The sequence below is a fragment of the Rhinolophus ferrumequinum genome, chromosome 28 (genome assembly GCF_004115265.2).
Source record: "Rhinolophus ferrumequinum isolate MPI-CBG mRhiFer1 chromosome 28, mRhiFer1_v1.p, whole genome shotgun sequence".
In the NCBI taxonomy this organism is placed as follows: domain Eukaryota; kingdom Metazoa; phylum Chordata; class Mammalia; order Chiroptera; family Rhinolophidae; genus Rhinolophus; species Rhinolophus ferrumequinum.
Window position 1 is genome coordinate 14,026,730 of NC_046311.1, and position 18,363 is coordinate 14,045,092.

General features: G+C 51.2%; 1 long non-coding RNA gene across 1 annotated transcript; it reads left to right on the forward strand.

Annotated features, from left to right (window-relative positions):
• The first annotated feature begins 744 nt into the window (after positions 1-744).
• LOC117018975 (uncharacterized) lies at positions 745-6,872 on the forward strand. The gene is made up of 2 exons (XR_004422381.1): positions 745-865; positions 4,865-6,872. It is a non-coding gene; the product is annotated as an uncharacterized LOC117018975 (long non-coding RNA).
• The last annotated feature ends 11,491 nt before the right edge of the window (positions 6,873-18,363 follow it).

Sequence of the window (18,363 nt, forward strand, 5' to 3'; positions counted from 1 at the left end):
CAAGGGAGCTTCTGGAAGTAGATGGATCCAGGTGCTAAGATGAGACCACTGACCGGAAATGGTTACTCTTAATGCCATTAAGAGAGAGACAAGCAGGCATTATGTGTCTGTGGATGGAAATGCCTGATCTCCCCTATGAAACAGGGCCAAAAACTGACACTGGAATCTGATCTAGCGACCTAGGTCTGTCAGAAAGAGCAGAGGTCGGGGAGCACGTGCAATAGCAGTGGGGGAGGCAACCAATGCAATCCAGAGAGCGGGAAATTCTGGAAACACCACCCGAGTTCTTCAACAAAGTATTGTGACGTTGAAAAGCGAGAGGAAGGACAGAGAACCTATAGATTAAAAGAGACTCGAGACTTATCCAAATGCAGGATGTGGGCTTATTTGGATCCTGATTCAAACAAACTAGAAACAAATAACAAAAATGAAAATGTGTATGTGACATTGGGGAACTCTAAATACTGGGTGGATATTGTCAATATTAAAGATTTGCAGTTAATTTTCTGGCTGTGGTGGTGGAATTGTGGTTATATTCAGGGGAGGGGCTGTGTCTTAGGAATATACTCCTGAGGTAGATGGCTGCAGGGATGGCCCCCAGTGAAATACGCCCCTGTTTGGGTCCTAGTACGTTTCTATCACGCCCGCCCCTCCATTGAGTCTGGGCGTGGCTACATGACTTGTTTTGGCAAATGGGACATCAGCAAACAAGACACAAGCAGAGGCTTGAAAAGCACTTGTACATTGGGGCTTGCCCTCTCTTGCCATTGGGAGCTCACGAAATACCCCACCATGGGAACAGCCCAAGCTAGCCTGCTGGAGAGGCCATGTGGAGAACAGAGGCATCTGGTCAACTGTCAGACGGGTGAGTGAGGCCATCAAAGACTCTCCAGCCCACTGGAGTCACTAGCTAATTGCATCTGCGTGAGAAAACCCGACAACACCTACAGAAGAACTATTCCGCTGGTCCCAGCCCAAATTGTCAACCCACAGAATCGTGACCTAACAGAGTATAGCTGTCTCAAGCAACTAGACAACAGCAGTAGATAAGTAATATAGTTCTGAAATATTAGCAAATTAAATTACTGATGGTTAGGGATTTGCTTCAAAAGAAGGTGGTGGTAAGGTGGGAGGAGGTATAGATGAAACAAGATGGGTTATATATGACGACAATTCTTGAAGCTGGTGTTTATTGTACTATCCTCTACATTTCGTTATGTTTGAAATAGACAATTTCCATAATAAAAAATTAAAGGAAAGGAAAGGAAGGGGAGGAGGGAAGAAGAAAGGAAGGAAGGGAGGGAAGGAGAGATGGAAGGAGGGAGGGACGGAGGGAGGGAGGGAGGGAGGAAGAAAAGAAGAAGGAAGGAAGGAAGGAAGGAAGGAAGGAAGGAAGGAAGGAAGGAAGGAAGGAAGATTACTTTTCTGTCTAGTAACATATAAAGCCCAGAGAGGCCCAGAGAAGGACAGTGAGTTTTGCAATGTCACACAGCCAAGTCATAGCCAAATTCATTACTGAAGAGATTCCTGACTTCTGGGCCAGGGTCTTTTCCTCCCTCACCCCCAATATGGTCAGGAAAGTTCCAGAGGAGAAGCAGTCCAGGTAGGAATATTTTCTTTTCTTACTTGAGAAAAACCTGTGGCAGGTCTGTGACATTAGTAATGGTGAGACCTTTGATGACAGGTGAACTTCATTTGTGGGATGTGTTGTTGACCTCGTGTTTGGGGAAGAAACATTTGTCCTGCCATGTATGTGTGTTACATTACATACAGACGGGCTGGGAATACCTCCCTCCACACCCTGCCATTGAAAACCAAAAGCTTGTTCTGTTTTCAAAGGTGTGTAGGAACCAGGGCTGTGTCAGGACAGCAATACCAAAAAGTTTTCCAGTCCAAATATATTAAGGTTGCCTGTTTCCCACACATACAACGTGAGCTAAGCTTCCCTTAATCATCCTATGGGGAAATTAAGCACTGCAATTATTTGTCTATGGCCCCGGGATAGGTTGGGCATCTTTTAATCAGAGGTTGCTACATGAAGCCACGGACCGCCTGACCATAAACAGACATTAGAGGAGGGTTACTTCATGGAAAAAAACCTTTCAGGTCTTCTTATCCAGTGGTGGTTTCTCTGAAACTTCTGAACCTTAGAACTCAGCCAGAGTTTACGCGGAGGAAGGAAGATTCCAGAAGGTGATAACTGGGCCTCTGACCAAAAAGTCAAATAAAAACAGAACTGAACTATACTGAAATCTTTCTCATAACCAACGGGCAGGGCCCCGCCTTGCTTTTCCTGAGTGGTGCTTACTGAGATCTGTGTTTACTAAGATCTGTGTTTGATGATTGGCCTGAGCCTTTGCACCAGGCAGCAGTTTCGTGAGGCCCTCTTTATCGGCAAGGTTAGGAAATGGCAGGAATTGGCAGCCCTTGCTTTAGCGGCAAACGGTATTCAAACCCAGGCCTGCAGGTGTGCAATATGTGGGAGTATCCTGGGTGGGGAGCCCCTGCTTCTCACTCCCCTGAGTGGCCTCCATGACCCCTGAGGGTTACACTCAGAAGTCACATAGATTTTTCCTATTTAGTTGTCATTGATTGACTATGTAAAAGCGTGGTCTGCAGGTGGGATGGTGAGCAGTTTGGGAGTCCTGGGCCCAGTGGGTTTCGGACTCTTTTCGCTCCAGAGCTCGGTTCACCTGGGTGCCGAATGGCTGAAGGGCTGCTGGGAGTAGTCTGGCAGGACCCTCCTGTCCCCACGTCCTCACACGGAAAGCTATAAGGGGGGAAGGATGGCCCCGTCTGCAGCTCTGACTGACCTGAAGCTTGGATCCCTGACTGGCTTTGCCAGGGCTCGTTCTTCCCGTGCTGCTGAAAACTTGCTTTTCACCCATTTCTTCTCCCAACTCTCCATTCTTCTGGGCCTTGTGTTTCCCCCTCTCCCGTCATTGTGGAAGGCTTCCAAATGACCAACTGTCCTTTGGAGTGGCCACGTGGACGGCTCATGAGCTAATGTCAGCTCTTCTACAAGTCCTGGGGGGCAGGGTGTCCAAATCTGGACCAAAGGCTGGCCAGTCTGTCAGGCTCCCCCACCTGGAATGAGACTAAGGCAGGGGCACCCCAGACGCCAGTGTGGGGCGCCTGCTGATGAATAGAGGAGGGCGTGCATTAACTGTGGTCTCGTTAGGGCAGGCTTCCCACGGGGACATCTTCTCAAACCTGGGGCCCGCGGGTGACTGGCCGTCCCTGAGTCCCTTCAAGCCTCCTGTTTCCCAGATGAGCTCAACTCAGCCCAGTGCACAGAGCCGCCCATAGGCAGCTGTGCGGGTCATCGAAGGCTGAAGACTGCATCTGGAACCAGGGGATAGCGAAGCATGCTGCTGACAGACACAAAGCTTCAGGGATAAGGTGAAAAGTGGTCAGGTTCCAGGGCATAGGGCTTTCCAGAAGGAAGGCCGGGCTCCAGCAGGGAATCTGAAGCAGGAAAGTGCTGAGTGTGTTAGGAGACAAAGGAGCCCTGAGGGCCACCTGTGTAGTCCACGGGGTGTGTCCCGACACTGCCTGTCTGCCCTATGGGAGACTGCTGGGGGGACACCTGGGGGCTGATGCCAGTGCTGCACTGGCTCCCTTCCCGGCCCAGTTCTGCCTCAGAATCTGGGGCACAGCCCCCAGGGGCAGCCATGGCAGGACTCCTAGGGTGGAAGGTGTGCACAGGTGGGCACAAGGTGTGCAGACCAGCCACACAGGAATAGAGAGGCAAGAGGGCCGTCCAGCCCTTGGGAGGCCTCCCACACCTGGGCAGACCACCCGCAGTGTTCTGGGGGTCAGGGGACCCAGCCACGTGTCAGAGCGACGTTCCCAGAAGGCAGACTCTAGGGCTGGGACTCCAGGATGCCGAGGCCTGTGGCTGACACTAGGGGGCAGGCAGGGGTGGCAGGGATAACCTCCCGAGGAGGGAGCCGCCCAGGCAGAGTGGGGGTCTACAGAACAGCGGGCGTGGTGGGCGCGGTGGAGACAGCCCAGGGGAGAAGGTCCGGATCCAGCGTCCGCGGGCATCACTGCTCCACTGTCTCCAGCGGGGCGGCCTCCGGTCCCGGCCAACTCCGCGGACCTCACTGGCGGGCTGCGGACAGGAAGGGGGCACCTAGCAAGGCCCACGCTGGAGGCCCCCTGCTCCTGCTCTCGGCCGGGGAGGCCTGGGGACCCAGGGCCTCTCTCCAAGCACCGCAGCCGCCTCCTCGCCACGCCCCGCCCAGACCCACTTTCCCCGCCACCTGCCCAGCCCCGGCAGAGAATAACCTTGGAGGCCCAGCAGGTGCCAGTGCCAGGAGGGCCCGCGGAGCCCACCCACGGCCCCTACACGGGAGCGAGGAGCTTGGCTTCCACGGGAGAGGCCGGGGGTGGCAAATGGAAGGGAGAGGAGGAGCAAAGCGGGAGAAAAAGGGGAGGGAGAGAGGGGAGGAGAGATGAGAAAGAAAGGAGAGGCAAGGGAGAGGAAGAAGAGGAGGATTGGGTGGGGCAAGGGAGGGATGGGGGAGGAGGGGATGGAGGGGCAGGAGGGGGAGGAGAGGAGAGGGAGCGAGGTGGGGAGAAAGGGGAGGAGGAGTAGGTGGGGGGGAGGGGAGGGGAGGAAGGGAGGGAGGGGCAGCGGGAGGGGCCGGAGGTGGAAGGAAGGGGAGGGACGGGGTGACGGGGAGGAAGACGGAGGCTGCCTTTTTCCTGGGCCCTAGGCCAGCCCCAGAGGAAATGTTGAAATGGGTGAAGGGTGCATCTGCCTCGCAGGCCTCAGGGTTCCAGGGCTCTGGCTGTGGCCAGGTCCCCCTGCCCCGCACCCCCGTGCCTGACCCCCATCCCCTGTTTGCCTCCACAGGCCTCGGCCAAGGACACTGTTCCCACTGAGCGGGGTCAATGGACCCTGGACCTTCCCCAAGGCTGTGCGCTTTTAGATGAGACCTGTCGGTGAATGAATGCTATACTTGGGGGACTTCTGGCCCCAAGCCTGGTGGAGCGAAGTGGGGGGTAGGGAGCAACCTGGTGAAGGCTAGCCGTCCACCCCGCCCCCGCTGCCCTCAGGTGCGCTGCCTAGCGCTCCCTCCACCTGTTCAGTGCTTGTTCACCTGTCTATACCCCTCCTGCCTACTCCTTACTTACCCATGAGACTGAGTTAATACCTGGTAGAGAAGATGGAAAGAACTTACACACAGACCCTTCACAGGGGGCGTCCGTATTGACCCCCTTCCTCCTTACTCACCCCATTTCCAGGGGACCACTATTAATAGTTGAGTGTGCACAGTTCTGGGCACTTCCCCCCGAGCATGGAAGCGCAATAATGTGCTCTGCACAGAAATGAGGCCAGGATGTTATGAGAAGAGCTAACTGTAACGACAGTTCCCCAAATGCAAGCGCACTGGTCTGTGCACTTTGCATATATTAACTCATTTAATCCTCATGAACCTCTGTGAGTTACATGAACTCTCCTCCCCATTTTTCAGGTGACCCTCTCTGAGGCACAGAGAGGTTAGGTAGCCTGCCCAGGGTCACACAGCTACTAAGTAGCAGAGGCAGGAGGTGTTAACTGCGAGTTAATAAAGAGGCTTTCCTACTTTCCTGTGCATACAGTTCCACGAATTGCTTCTCCACTAAGAATGTGTTATTTTCTGCAACAAATGGGGGATTGTGAGATGAGGAACACCAACTCTGTGCATTTGAGATTTCGAGAAATGTTAGCAAAACCCTCTGAGATAGTGGGGGTCTTGCACCCAGCCTGCAGATCCAAACTCCACACTTGACCTCCCCCCGTCACACACATAAACAAGCCCTCTTGGTCCCCCTCAGGCTGGGGAATGGGGGCGGGGGTGTCCCTAGACAGAGGGAAGAAGCCCACACAGGCCCTGGAAGTAGGTGTGGTGACACTTGGGCAGAGAGTCCCAGGGTCCTGGGTATCCAGGGCCAGATCTAGAAGACGGTGTGCAGTGATGGAGCTGGTGTTAGTGGCATTGTCTGGCGGTGGCCTGGTCCTGATGTGGCATCAGTGTCCCCTGGTGGCTATAGTGTCCCAGCAAGCCTGTTTCCCTTGGTCTGGAGCCCTCTTGACCCCTTCTCATTTTCCTGGCCTATTCCTCTCCGATCCCCAAGGTTTTTGGCGTGCCCTCCAAAATAAAGCCCTTTTTTAATGTGAAGTAGTTGTTGCCATAGATTAAGGACCCTCCTACTGATACATATATACAGCGGGTTATTTGCAAACTTTCAAGATTTTGCCAATCAGATAGGAAAAAGAAAACAAGGAAAGGAAAAGTGTTTCATGAATACCATTTCGATTTCCTCGCCATCTGACTGGTTCTTATATCCCGTTGAACCTCTCAGAGAAGACTCATTTGACTTACTGTAATGTCCTCTTCTAATGCCTGTGTTACCTTGTTTTCTTCAAGGTTCGGTCTGGTTCTTTCTCTGTAAGCTGTTGGTTTCCTTCAAATGTAGGGGGGCTCTTGGTTATCTGATCCCATTGGTAAATGAGTGTCAAGACAGAGGTTGTCAAAGTGTGGCCTGCGGACCCCTGGGGTTCCTGAGAGTCAGGGGGTCCACAAAGTCAAAACTAATAGAAATACAAAGATGTTTTTCTCTTACGATTGTTTAGCGGAGTTTTCCAGAGTCTGCATGATGTGTGATATCATAACAGATTAAAATGGAAGCAGATATGAAAATCCGGCTGTCTATTAAAGCCAGACTTAGTCAAGATTTAAAAAAATATAAACCAATGTCACCCTTCTTGCTAAAAAAAACTATTTCTAGAAAAAGATAGCTGTGTTCATAAATGTTATTTGTGTGAACATGTATTAGCTTTATTATCATTTTAAAATAAAGGCATAAATATTCAAAAACTTTCTCCCTTTTAACCTCTAGTACAGTAAATATCGATAGGATTGCCCCTTATGAAAAAAACGCTCTCTGGGGCCTCCAGCATTTTTAAGAAGTAAAGGGGTTCTGAAGGCAGCCTGTTTGGGAACCATTGTCACATTTGCTGTGTGGAGTACTTCTTGAACACAAGGAAACTTCCCTTCTGGTAGGGACTGTCCACCCTGGCACAGCTGGGCGCTCGGCGTCATGGAGAGAGGCTAGATGTGCAAGTGCAAAGAGCCTTCACGGGCCTCGGATCTGGGGACACTCTGTCTCATTTTGGCTGTGGATACGGCGCAGGGCCCTGCTTCTCTCTCTGGGGGTGCCCTTGGCAGCTCTGTCTTCAGTTTTCAAGCAATACTCTGACTTCATCCTAGGGGCACTGGGCACCATCTCAGCTGCTCGGGCGGCCCATTATTTTATTTTTTTTGTTAATTTTTTTAATTAAAGTGTATTGGGGTGACAATTGTTAGTAAAGTTGCATAGATTTCAGGTGTGCGGTTCTGTATTGGGGTAGCCCTTTAAGTAAACCCCCCATCTGTGTCCCATGGCCCATGCCTTCCCCACTGCCCCCACTCCTCTCCTTCTAGAATCCTGGATTTTAGGGTGGTCGCCCACCTGCATGGCATTCTGGGCTCCTCAGCTCTGTTGGGTCCCACTACCAACCTGAACTCATCTGCTTTCTATCTTCCAGAAATCCTCCCGTGTTCTGGTCTGCTGGTGGCTTCTAAGTGTTTGTTTTTATATTCATTCTGCTATTTCAGAGGACCTGAGAGGGAGAAGTACCTGGGTGTGTTTAATCAGCCATCTTGAACCCAAGGTCCAAAATGATGGAATGAATGAATGAATGAATGGGTGAGGGAGCTTAAGGCTGGGAAAGGGGTCTGGTGTTTGTATGGACCTTCCTGCGGGTCAGGAGGTGCACTGCTTAGATGCAAAGCCGCCCTGTGTGAGAGCATCTGTGCGCCAGGTGAGGCCAGGTGGCGACTGTCCCTGTGATCCAGCTCAGCAGTTGGTGGAAATGCTACAAGGTAGCCTGGGGACAAAACAGCAGATGCGCCCGTCCGTCCCTTTGGGCTTAATTTAGATGATGGGATTTAAGCCTCAGGGGCATAATTGCTAGAAGAAGAGAAGGTGATGTCCACATTGCATTCTAATTCAGACTCTGGGAAAAGTCAGCTCATGGCTCCTGGGCACTGGGCCCAAAGTAGAGATGGAGGGAGCTAGGAAGCATCAGAGGAGGAGAGGGCGCACCTTGGCACCTGGGGGATCTGTGGTTGGCTGTAGAGCTTGGGGAGTACCTTGCCTCCTTCCCTGCCTTGGGCCTGACTGGTTGATAACATGGTGGCCATCTCAAGAAAAGAAAGCCCTTAAAGATATGGTCCGACAGCTGCAGGAGCCAGGTAACTAGGGGCCAGGAGACCACGGAGCAAATTACCGGGTCAGGTCACATTTCATTTAGTAGAAAATAGTTCTCTCCCGAAGCAGGGGCCCAGCAATGTGCCTTCGCAAACACACAGAACCCAAGCCAACCCTGCCCAGCTTCTCTGGAAAGTCTGGCCATGCCCTCCGGATACGGATACGGGAAAGGCTTTCTTCTAGATTTCAAATGACCCTACTTTGCCTTTTTTAGATGCAAATGTTTATTTGGTCTGACATTGAAATACCTCGGTACAGCTGAAATAATCAGGCAACCCTGTAAGAGGCGACCACTTCCTGACCTTCTAAAAGGGAACCCTTGGCTGGGGCCACAGAGGGATTGGTGGGACATCTATGGGGCAGCACTGTCTCACCCCCACCGGGCCTCCCTGGCCAGCTAATGGGCTGGTGACTCAGTACAAGGTCCCCAGCATCATGTGCAGGTGGTGCTTCTGCGATGACAGTTGCAAGGGAGCCAGCATTTGTCAAGGAAGTGATACATGCTGGTCTCCACCTCTGGGAGAGAAGTGAGGGACTCACCTATCGTGGTTAACAGGTGTGCCTTGACGGTTTACCCCACACCCTGGAGTACCCTCCAGGAGACCGATCTCTGGTGCAGGTAAAATCCTAGAGGTACCGGACATGCTGACAACTGTGATGGAGAGAGAACCTGCAAAGCATTGCTGTGAGGATTAAATTAGAAAATGCCTAGAAAGTATTCTGGCTGAGTGAGCATGTGTGTGCATGACTTGGCTGGCGGATGGGCCCAGCTCTCCCCCTCCATCTACACGCACGGAATGTAAGGATTCACTTGTGTCTACGGCGACACTCCTCACTGATGCCAGGGGCTGCCATTGCATCACCCCCATTGTACAGATGTGAAAACTGAGCGTCAGACTTCTTAAGTCAGAATCAGAACCCCCCCAGCTGGCAGAGCCTGGCTGGTCTGAGGGCGAGCCTCTGGCACACCCACTGCGTGCTGGGGTCCCCCCGGGTGCGGTGTGCGGGTCCTTCCTCTGCGCTGGGTGGGATGCCCCTCTGGGCCTGCGCCCCATGTGTCGGGGAGTCTCCCTGGGCTTTGCATCCTCCGGTGTCTGCCCTGTAGGATCTCAGTAATGTATCTGTCCTGGGGAGCAGCTTGGGCTTTTGTCCTCCTGCCTCAGGCCCCTGGCACATGACACGCCTCCTGTGGTCTGCCTTCCCTCCCAGGGTTCTGGGCAGCTCTCACTCCTGGTGAGGCTCCTGAAGGTGCCATGATGCTGACTTCCACAGGAGCGCAGTGTGTCTGCTCCCCATAGTACCCCACTCCATGGCACAGGCCCTGGTGCACAGTGGGTGCTCAAGTGTGAAGGGTGGCGTCCTGTGGGGAAAGCTGGCTAGGCAAGGCCGGCAGGTGGGGCGGCCTCTGGCACTTTGAGCCTTCCAGCCTGTGGGGCGGGAGTGTGGGGACCCACCTGCCTAGACTTCCGCCTCTCATTGTGGCGTGGGCCTTTCCACGGCAGCTTGAAGCTGGCCTGAGTCCTGGCCCCTGCTCTGGACTGTGACACTTGTGATGGGCGGGGCTGTGCTGTGTGTAGGGGACAGGCCCCCTCTAGGGCACAGTGGCCTGACCCCTGGGCCACACATCCTGCTAGATGGTGACTGTTGCATCTTGGGGACACAGCTGTTTGGAGACATGTTGGCCTCCCACGGCTCCTTAAAAGGGGTTCTCTGGCGGCCAACATCGCACGTGGGGGGGGTGTTGCGGGAACTGGAAGGGAGCAGCTTCTCTCTGGTCTGCCCGGCTTGTCATGAGGCAGAAGGTGGTCAGGTGGGCATTCACGGTGCAGGGCCACCAAAAATACGTGGGGACGTGAGGGTGATGCAGGTGACATCTCAATCTGGAGGGAAAAGGTGGGCTGTTCAATTCACAGTGTGGGAGACTGGCTGGCCATCTGGGGAAAAATAAAATACCCAGTTCGTACCTTCAGTAAAATAAATTCCAGAGGGATCCAGACGGATCACAGATTTAAATGTAAAAAGATAGAAACCATAAAAACACCAGAAGAAAATGAGAAAAGAAATTGTACTCTTGGAGGGGGGTGAACTTGTTGATTCTTACAAAACCCTGAGGCCATAAATCACGTAATTGATTTCTTCTACCCGATAAAAGCCAAATCATTTCTGCATGGCAGAAAGCATGATACACGGAGAATAAAATTATGGCACACCCCTAAGATAGAATTATCATGCAGTCATTTGAAAGAACAAGGTATATTTATGTCTATGATATGAGACTGGTATCACATGCATAATAATATAGGCAATTTATGTCACAGGCAAAAGGCCGCTGTAAATCAGTAAGAAAAAAAATCCAGCTACTAAATTGGAAAACGGGCGATGGATAGAAATCCTTCACAGGACATGAAAAATGCTTCTAAACATTTGAAAATGCGCTTAATCTCACTTGCAACAAGAGAAAGCAACCTGGAATGTCAGCAAAACCCCCCTTGACACCTGTCCGATTGGCATGGCTGCAACCTTTGATAACGGCTGTGCACATGGGACAAGCCCCATGGGGGGGTTTGGGCACGTGTGTGTGATTGTAAAAGCGTGGTGACAACTTAAATACTATCAGTACTCATCATTACATAAGGCGTGGCACGTCCCTAGTGTGGTATTATCATACAGACATTTTTTTAAAAAAACAGTGTCTTTAGGTCTGTGAAATGGAGTAATCTAAGTATATTGTTTCACGAGAAAGAGGAAGCTAGAGAGCAGGTGTATAGAATTTTCTCGTGTGTGTGTGTGTGTGTCTGTGTGTGTGTGTCTGTGTGTGTGTGTGTCTGTGTGTGTGTGTGTCTCTGTGTGTGTGTGTCTGTGTGTGTCTGTTTGTGTGTGTCTGTGTGTCTGTGTTTCTGTCTGTGTGTGTGTCTGTGTGTGTGTCTGTGTGTGTGTGTGTGTGTCTGTGTGTAGAAGCATAAAAATATATGCTTCTATCTCGAAGGATACGTACAATGTGGAAATTGGCACCTCTTGTGTTGTGAACTAAATGTTTGTGTTACCCCCCAAATTCCTATGTACCCACTGGGAGGGTATTAGGAGATGGGGTCGCTGGGAGAGGATTGGATCAGCAGGATGGAGCCCCCGTGAGGGGATTAGTGCCCTTATAAAGGGACCCCCAAGAGCTTTCTCCTCTCTTTCCATGATGGAAGGACACAGTGAGGTCAGTTGATCTGCACCCTGGTCTCACCCAGAACCGTGAGAGAGAAATTTCTGTGGTTTATAACCTACCCAGTCTGTGACATTCTACGACAGCAGCTGGAACAGACTAAGACACCTGGAGAAGGGGTCTGGGGTCTGGGGTGAGTGGTGGGAGACTCACTCCCGGGGTCTGCGCTTCATGCTGTTTTAATGTTTCACCCCAGCAGTTTCATAAACTGTCAAAGCCATGTCTTTGGGGGGCTGCTTTCCACCCCCAGCTCCATTGGATGGAGGTGGGGCCACCCTGCTGCTCCCCAGCTGGCCCCCCCTCCCTTAGGTTTCCATCCCCCACCCCACTCTCCCGCCTGTGTCTCCCACATTCGCCTGACTGGGCAGCAAAGGGACCTGCTAGGAGAAGGAGGGTACTGTAACAAACAAATGCTTTTCTTCTATAGAGGTACATTAAGTTTCTGTTTTTCTAAACAAGCTTTCATAATGCTTAGGTCGTCCAACAACAACCCCAAAGCTTAATGGCGTTGCTAAAATACAGCTGGAATATGTGTGCCCACTGGGGCTGTGTCATCGACAAAGGGCACAGCTGTGGGAACAAACGGGCCCTGTCCAGGGTCTGGCCTGTCGTCTGTGTTCCTGCCAGGCCCCTGGGCATTTGAAGGTCTGGGCAAGGCTTCCTACCCTGACAGCCCTGACCAGCGGCAGGAGGTGGGCCAGACTAGATCACAGCCACAGGCATGCCACCTCCACTCCCCGGCTTTTCATGTCACTGTCACCTGCCGTCTGTCAGGAGCCTGCTGCCGAGGACAGAAGCCCCCTCCTTTCAAAGGTTACACCCCCAACAGCACGGCGCAAGGTCAGCCAGACACACCTGCCCTCGCTCAGTGAACACTCACATCTCTGTCACTCTGCTAATTGTTCCGACTAAAATCAGACATCACTTCGAAGGTGGGTACACGTCATCTGAAAAGGAGGTGGGCAGATGGCATAGAGCCGGCTCATCCTTCTTTCAAACTGTCATTAGCCGTTTGTCATTAATGCAGGTCTCAGCTGCCATCTCCTACGGTTAGCATTGTTATTTTGCATTTGTGCACATTTCTGTCCGTGGGTGTGGAGGGAGGGGGCTGAGCAAAGCCGCCAGGAGGCCGTGAGACAGCCAAATATAAACGTCCCGTCCCTCGGTGGCATGCTGGGCTGGGGACTGTCCTACGTGGACTGGCAGGGGGTGGGAGCAGGTGGAGGAGAGCGGCTCTCCTGGCTCTCCCCGGCATGAGTGCTTGCTGTCATTCTCTGGCTTGGCTCCTCTTCTGGGGTCTGCGTGGGAAAGCAGAGCATATGCTGTGGGGCAGGACTTACCTGAGGGCTCCCGTAACAGTGATGACACCACCTTGAGCCTATTTCTTCCTTGCAGCAACCCCAAGGGGTGGGAAGCACTGCCATGTCCATTTTCCTGGTGAACAGATTGAGACTCGGCAGTGGTGAGATGAAGAAGAGCAAGCTAGGACCTGAGGACCTGTAGGGGTAGGGGATACACTGCCAGGAATCAGGTTCATTGACATTGGGGAACCCAGGAGCCTGGGCAATGGGAGGCGGCTGGCACTACAGGAGGTGGGATGAGGCAGGGGTGATGGAGGTGAAAAAGAGGGGCTGATCCAAACTCTGCCTAGGAAGCCGGTGGGACCCCGGGTTCCCTCCAGCCTGGTGGTTTCTTCTTCAGAGAAATTAGCCAGGGGTGGCTCTGGGCTCAGGGACCCCAGGGACTGCAGAAGGCAGGGGTGAGGTTCTAGACTGACAAGGGGTTGGGGTATAAGAAAAAAGACTTCACACCAACTGAGAGAACCCACTAGAGCTCCCTCCCCCACACTGCTCCCAGGAAGTTGACAGCACGATCTGCATGCCCCCGGCAGGGCCCAGGGCCCTAGAGAAGAGACCTAAAAATACTTACACATGAGTGTCGCCTAACAAAGAAATCTGCTTTTCCCACCAGTCTAAAGCCCCCTCCCTCAAACAGTGTTCAGGGAGCACTTTAGTGCTGCCCTCCTGGCTCTAAAGAGACTGTCAAGGATCCCTGACCATGTGACTGGAGCTCCCAGTGGGGAGCCCAACAGACAACACACAGAAAAAGGGCACTCCGAGGAATTGGAGAAAAGGCAGCAGAAGACAAGCTAAGAAGGAAGCTTGCAGCATTAATGTGCTCGGGGAGGTGACTGGGGACGTTGCATCCAAGAGATGAGATCACCATTCTATGAGGAAGGGGTCATCAAAGCACAAGAAAGGGGGCTTCTAAATGGTGGGGTAGAAGGTGAAGTCCAGGAAATCTCCAGGAAAAAGACGGAGATTGACGATAAGAGGGAAACGACAACTCAGAGTTCAGTCCAGACAATTTGGTGTTCTACTAATTGGAGTTCCAAAGGGAGAAAGCGAAGGAGAAGAAGTAATACAAGAAAATTGCCAGCTGAAGGGCGGGAGCTATCAACTGGAAAGAACTCAACAGGCACCCGCACCACAAGTTTTTAAAATTCCACAGCAAGTTACGTTATCATGAAATCCGAAAGCGTGGAGGAAAAAGAGAATTGATCCTACAAACTGGGGCTTTGTGGGGGGGTGGTACAAAGATTAAGGATGAGCATGGCGTTAGGCTTCACAATAGCAGCACTGGGAGGTAGAAAACAATGGCATGAAGCCTTTGAAATTTTGGTGGAAGATTATTTTCAACCTAGACTTCTACAATTCTTGATTTCAGTTATTGTAGTCTTCACTTCTGACGGGTTCCTTTTTATGGTTTCTATGTCCTTTATGATGCTTACTATCTCTTTGTTGACGTTCTCACTAAGTTCCTCGAGCATCCTTATAACCATTGTTTTGAACTCTTGTCTCTGGTAGGTTGCTTGCCTCCATTTTGTTTAGTTCTTTTCCTGGAGTTTCATTCTGTTCTTTCATTTGGGATGTGTTTTTTTGTTTCTTCATTTTAGTTGCCTCCCTGTGTTTGTTTCTATATATTAGGCAGGTCTGCTGCATCCCCCAGTCTTGACCAGGTGGCCTATGTAGTAAATGTCCTGTAGGGCCCAGTGACACAGTCTCCCTGGTCACCTGCTCTGGGTGCTCCAGGAGTGTCCCTTGTGTGGGTTGTGTGTGCCCTCCTGTTGTAGTTGAGCCTTGGTTGCTGTTGGCACATCAATGGGAGGGATTGACCTTCAGGCTCTCTGGCTGTGAGGAGCAGGACTTGCCCCATGCAGACTCTGGTGCCTGCCAAGACCATCCATTGCATGTGGCCCTTGTGCAGCTAATCAGGTGGTTCTCCAGTGTGGTCTGAAGCCAGCCACCAGGTGTGTTGGTGTAGGGGCCCCTTGGGAGGGGCTCCCATGGAGACCAAATCAGCTGCTGCCTACAACTAGCGTGGGGTCACCTGGTAGGAGCTACAAAGTGATCCACAGTTGATCCTGGGGTGCTGGACCTGGCGGCATATGGGAGGGGACATGTTGCAAACCGAGGCCAGCTGGCACCAGTACTGGGCCTGGGGCAGCTCAGCAAAAGGCCCAGGGCACCCAAGGCCTGATGCCACCTGCTGTCTTCCATAAGGGTCAGTTTCTGAAAGAGCCTCAGGTGGTAGGTGAGTTGGGAGAGGTGATGTCTCAGGGAGTCTTTGGGGTGGAGTGAGGGGTGTTCACCAGCCAATGCAGATTCAGATTTGGCCGTGTAAGGGAGGGCTCACCACAGGAAAGATGGCACTCACCTGTAGGCTGCAGAGGACGAGGGCTAAACACCAGGAAAATGGCGGCTGTTTCTCCAGCCCTCGTGAGGCCACACAACTCAGTCTCTCCCTGTTTGTCTCTGATGCCTTTTAAGTCATCCTTCCTCCGACGGATCCCAGAATGAGTGCCTGCGAGTGAGTGAATCTGTGCACGGGCCCTGTAAGAGGACATTTGGGTGTCCAGTCTCCTTCCATTTCACCCCGACAAATGGGATCCCTGCTGATTTTCACAACCAGATGTTGTGGGGGCTCTTCTTCCTGGCATTTGTGCTCTGGGCTGGGGAGGCCAGTGTGGGGCCAGGACCCCTTGCTTCCTAGAAGGGACCTCCGCCACTGAGATACCCCTCCCAATTTTTACCCGCCGCATGTGACCGTGGGAACAGCCCATTTCTCGTCTCTGCCCTCCCACCAGGCTCCACGTGGCTTCTTCTCTGTGTCCTTAGTGATAGGACTCTGTGCAGCGAGACTTCAGATGGTTCTCTAGGTTGATTATTCTGGAATTTACTTGTATTTTAATGTCACGGGAGGAGGCGAGCACCGTGTCCACCTTCTCCTCCATCTTGCCCAGAAGTCACGTTGAGCGCATTTTACTCCTTGTTTGTCGTATGAGAAAACTGAAGTACACAGAGGTAGGCCCAATACCAGCCAAAAGTGGCCTGTGCAGTACGCCGGTGGGGGGGTGAGCAGGGAAGGCTGTGGATTACCCACACGCTCCCCTCTGGTGGCGGCTTTCCCAGTCGGTTTTGCATTTCACTGATGTCCCCGTCCTAGGCACTGGGGACCGGGTCATGAAGAGAAGAACCCAAGGCCCTTCGTTGTGGAGTACATGGTCCCATAGAGGGGATATATGTTAGCCCAAGCATCTCACAGATAAACACGCCATCACAAATAAAAACCACTGATCTGAAAGAAAGTGCAGGGTGCAATGAGATAGCAGGGAGCCTGGCTTGGCTGGGGGCCCAGGAAGTCCCTCTGAGGAGGAAGGGAAGTGGCAGGGGATAATTCCTGGTTGTCACTAGGATCAGAGAACAAAAGAGGACCCAAACCCCTTATTTATGTTCAGGCTAATATTAACTTGAAAGACATGTGAATAATTAACTTTTCCTCACAAATGTTGCTAATCCTTAAGGGTAAAGAGTGAAAAATGGAGCCCCCAATTAAAAAATAAAGACAACCTTCAGCGATGTGTTTCTGCACCAGGCAAGGTGTCTTCTCATAGGCAGAATCACCCAGAAACAAGCAAGCACCTAATTATAGCAGCACCGTCTGTGGCACTAAAATAAGGATGATTATCAACACTATCTTTCAGATTTTTCACTAAGTCAGAACAATTCACTATAAATAATCTGTACTGTATCCGCAACGCCCCCAAACCATGTGTGTTTTCTCGTGCCCACAGCCTGCCTGCTCCCCATGCCCGGTGTTGCCAGCGGGGCCTTTTGTTGGCTGGTTTCCACACTGGGCTTTGTCTCTGGTGCAGTGGAAGATGGGCGGGAGTGAAAGTTAAGACTGGACTGCAGCCAGTAGTGGAGGGCCGCTCTGACGCCAGGTTGGGCGGGAGGCCTGGCGTGAAGGTAGCTGGGGCATCTTCCAATAGCCTCTCAGAGGTCCCAGTTCCCAGAGTCTTTCTGTGTCCAGGGAGGCTGACTTCCTCTCTGCACACAGACACATATAAAGGGCTAAAGTACATGTCACACACCAATTCACTTGTTTTCCATGGGGAGGTGACCTTCCAGGTCTAAACGCTCAGGTCCCCTATCCACAGAGCCCCTTCCTGGGTCAGAATTACAGTGAAGTCTGCGGGGTCACAAAGAGACCCAATGAGTGTGGGAGTTCAGCTCAGAAAGGCAGGTAGGTAGAGCCATCATGACATTTCATCCTGGTCACAGGGCCAGTTGGCCTGTATGGAATTTTTGTGTGAATTAAAACAAGGGGGACCTAATCTAACCCAGGGATCTAGTCAGGGGAGCAAGGCATGCAGTAGACTTCAGAACCCACTTGTCTCCTGGGCCAGGAGTCTTGAGGAGTGTGCAACCTGCACAACTGTTCCTGGATCCTGTGGTGTCAGGGGTGTAATCTTACACTTATGGGCCACAGCACCACTGGCCTTTCTGAGCCAGAAGAGCCCCCGCCTCAGACTCGGGACCTCTTTTACCTGAACAGGGCAGGATGGATACAATTACACTGCCCTTTGAGTTCCTTAGGGTCCAGGCAATGGGGAGTTTACATTGGTTTGTAAGTTTTTAGATTAATGATTTGTAAACTGTGTCCTGGGCTCTGTAGCATTTCTAGGAGGAGCTCAAGGGTGACTGGGGTAGGGGGCAGGTTGAGCAAAGAAAGTTCTAGGCCTCCCATGCCTGCTTCAATTTCAACCAGAAGAGATCCATCTATCTATCTATCTATCTATCTATCTATCTATCTATCTATCTATCTATCTATCTATCTATCTATCTATCTGTCTATCTAATCATCTATCATATATCTAGATCTAGATCATCTATCTAATCATTTATCATCTATATATCTATATCACATCTATTTATCTATTAATATATCTATCACATCATATCTCTAATCTATCATCTATCTATCATATCATATCTATCTATCTATCATATCTATCTACATGTCTCTGCCTTGCTTGTTAGACTACTATGTAAAATTTACTTTGGAAAAAGGATTCCACAGGACAAAAAGTAAAACTGCCCAAACTAATGTTTTTTACCCAGGAGAAAGATCTTTCAAGAATAACAGTGAAATCAAGACAGAGGGAGTTCGTTACCAGCTGACTTGTACTGAAGTGGTTCTGAAAAATGTGTTTCAGGGAGAAGGAAAGTGACCTCAGATGAAAGCTTGAGTTGGAAGAAGGAATGAAGAGCAAAGAAAGTACACATGAGGGTAAATAAAAATAACCATTGATACAGAATTAATAATATCTAGTGGGATCAAGAAAACAGAAGTAAAGTTCTAGACAGGAAAACATATGTCAAGCGCAAGTTATATGGAGTTCAAATATTCAAAAGTCCTTGTTCTGTCTGGATGGAAGGTAAAGGCATTGAGTTCAGATTTTTACATATTAAGAATTCATGGTATAATTTCTAGGGTAGTCA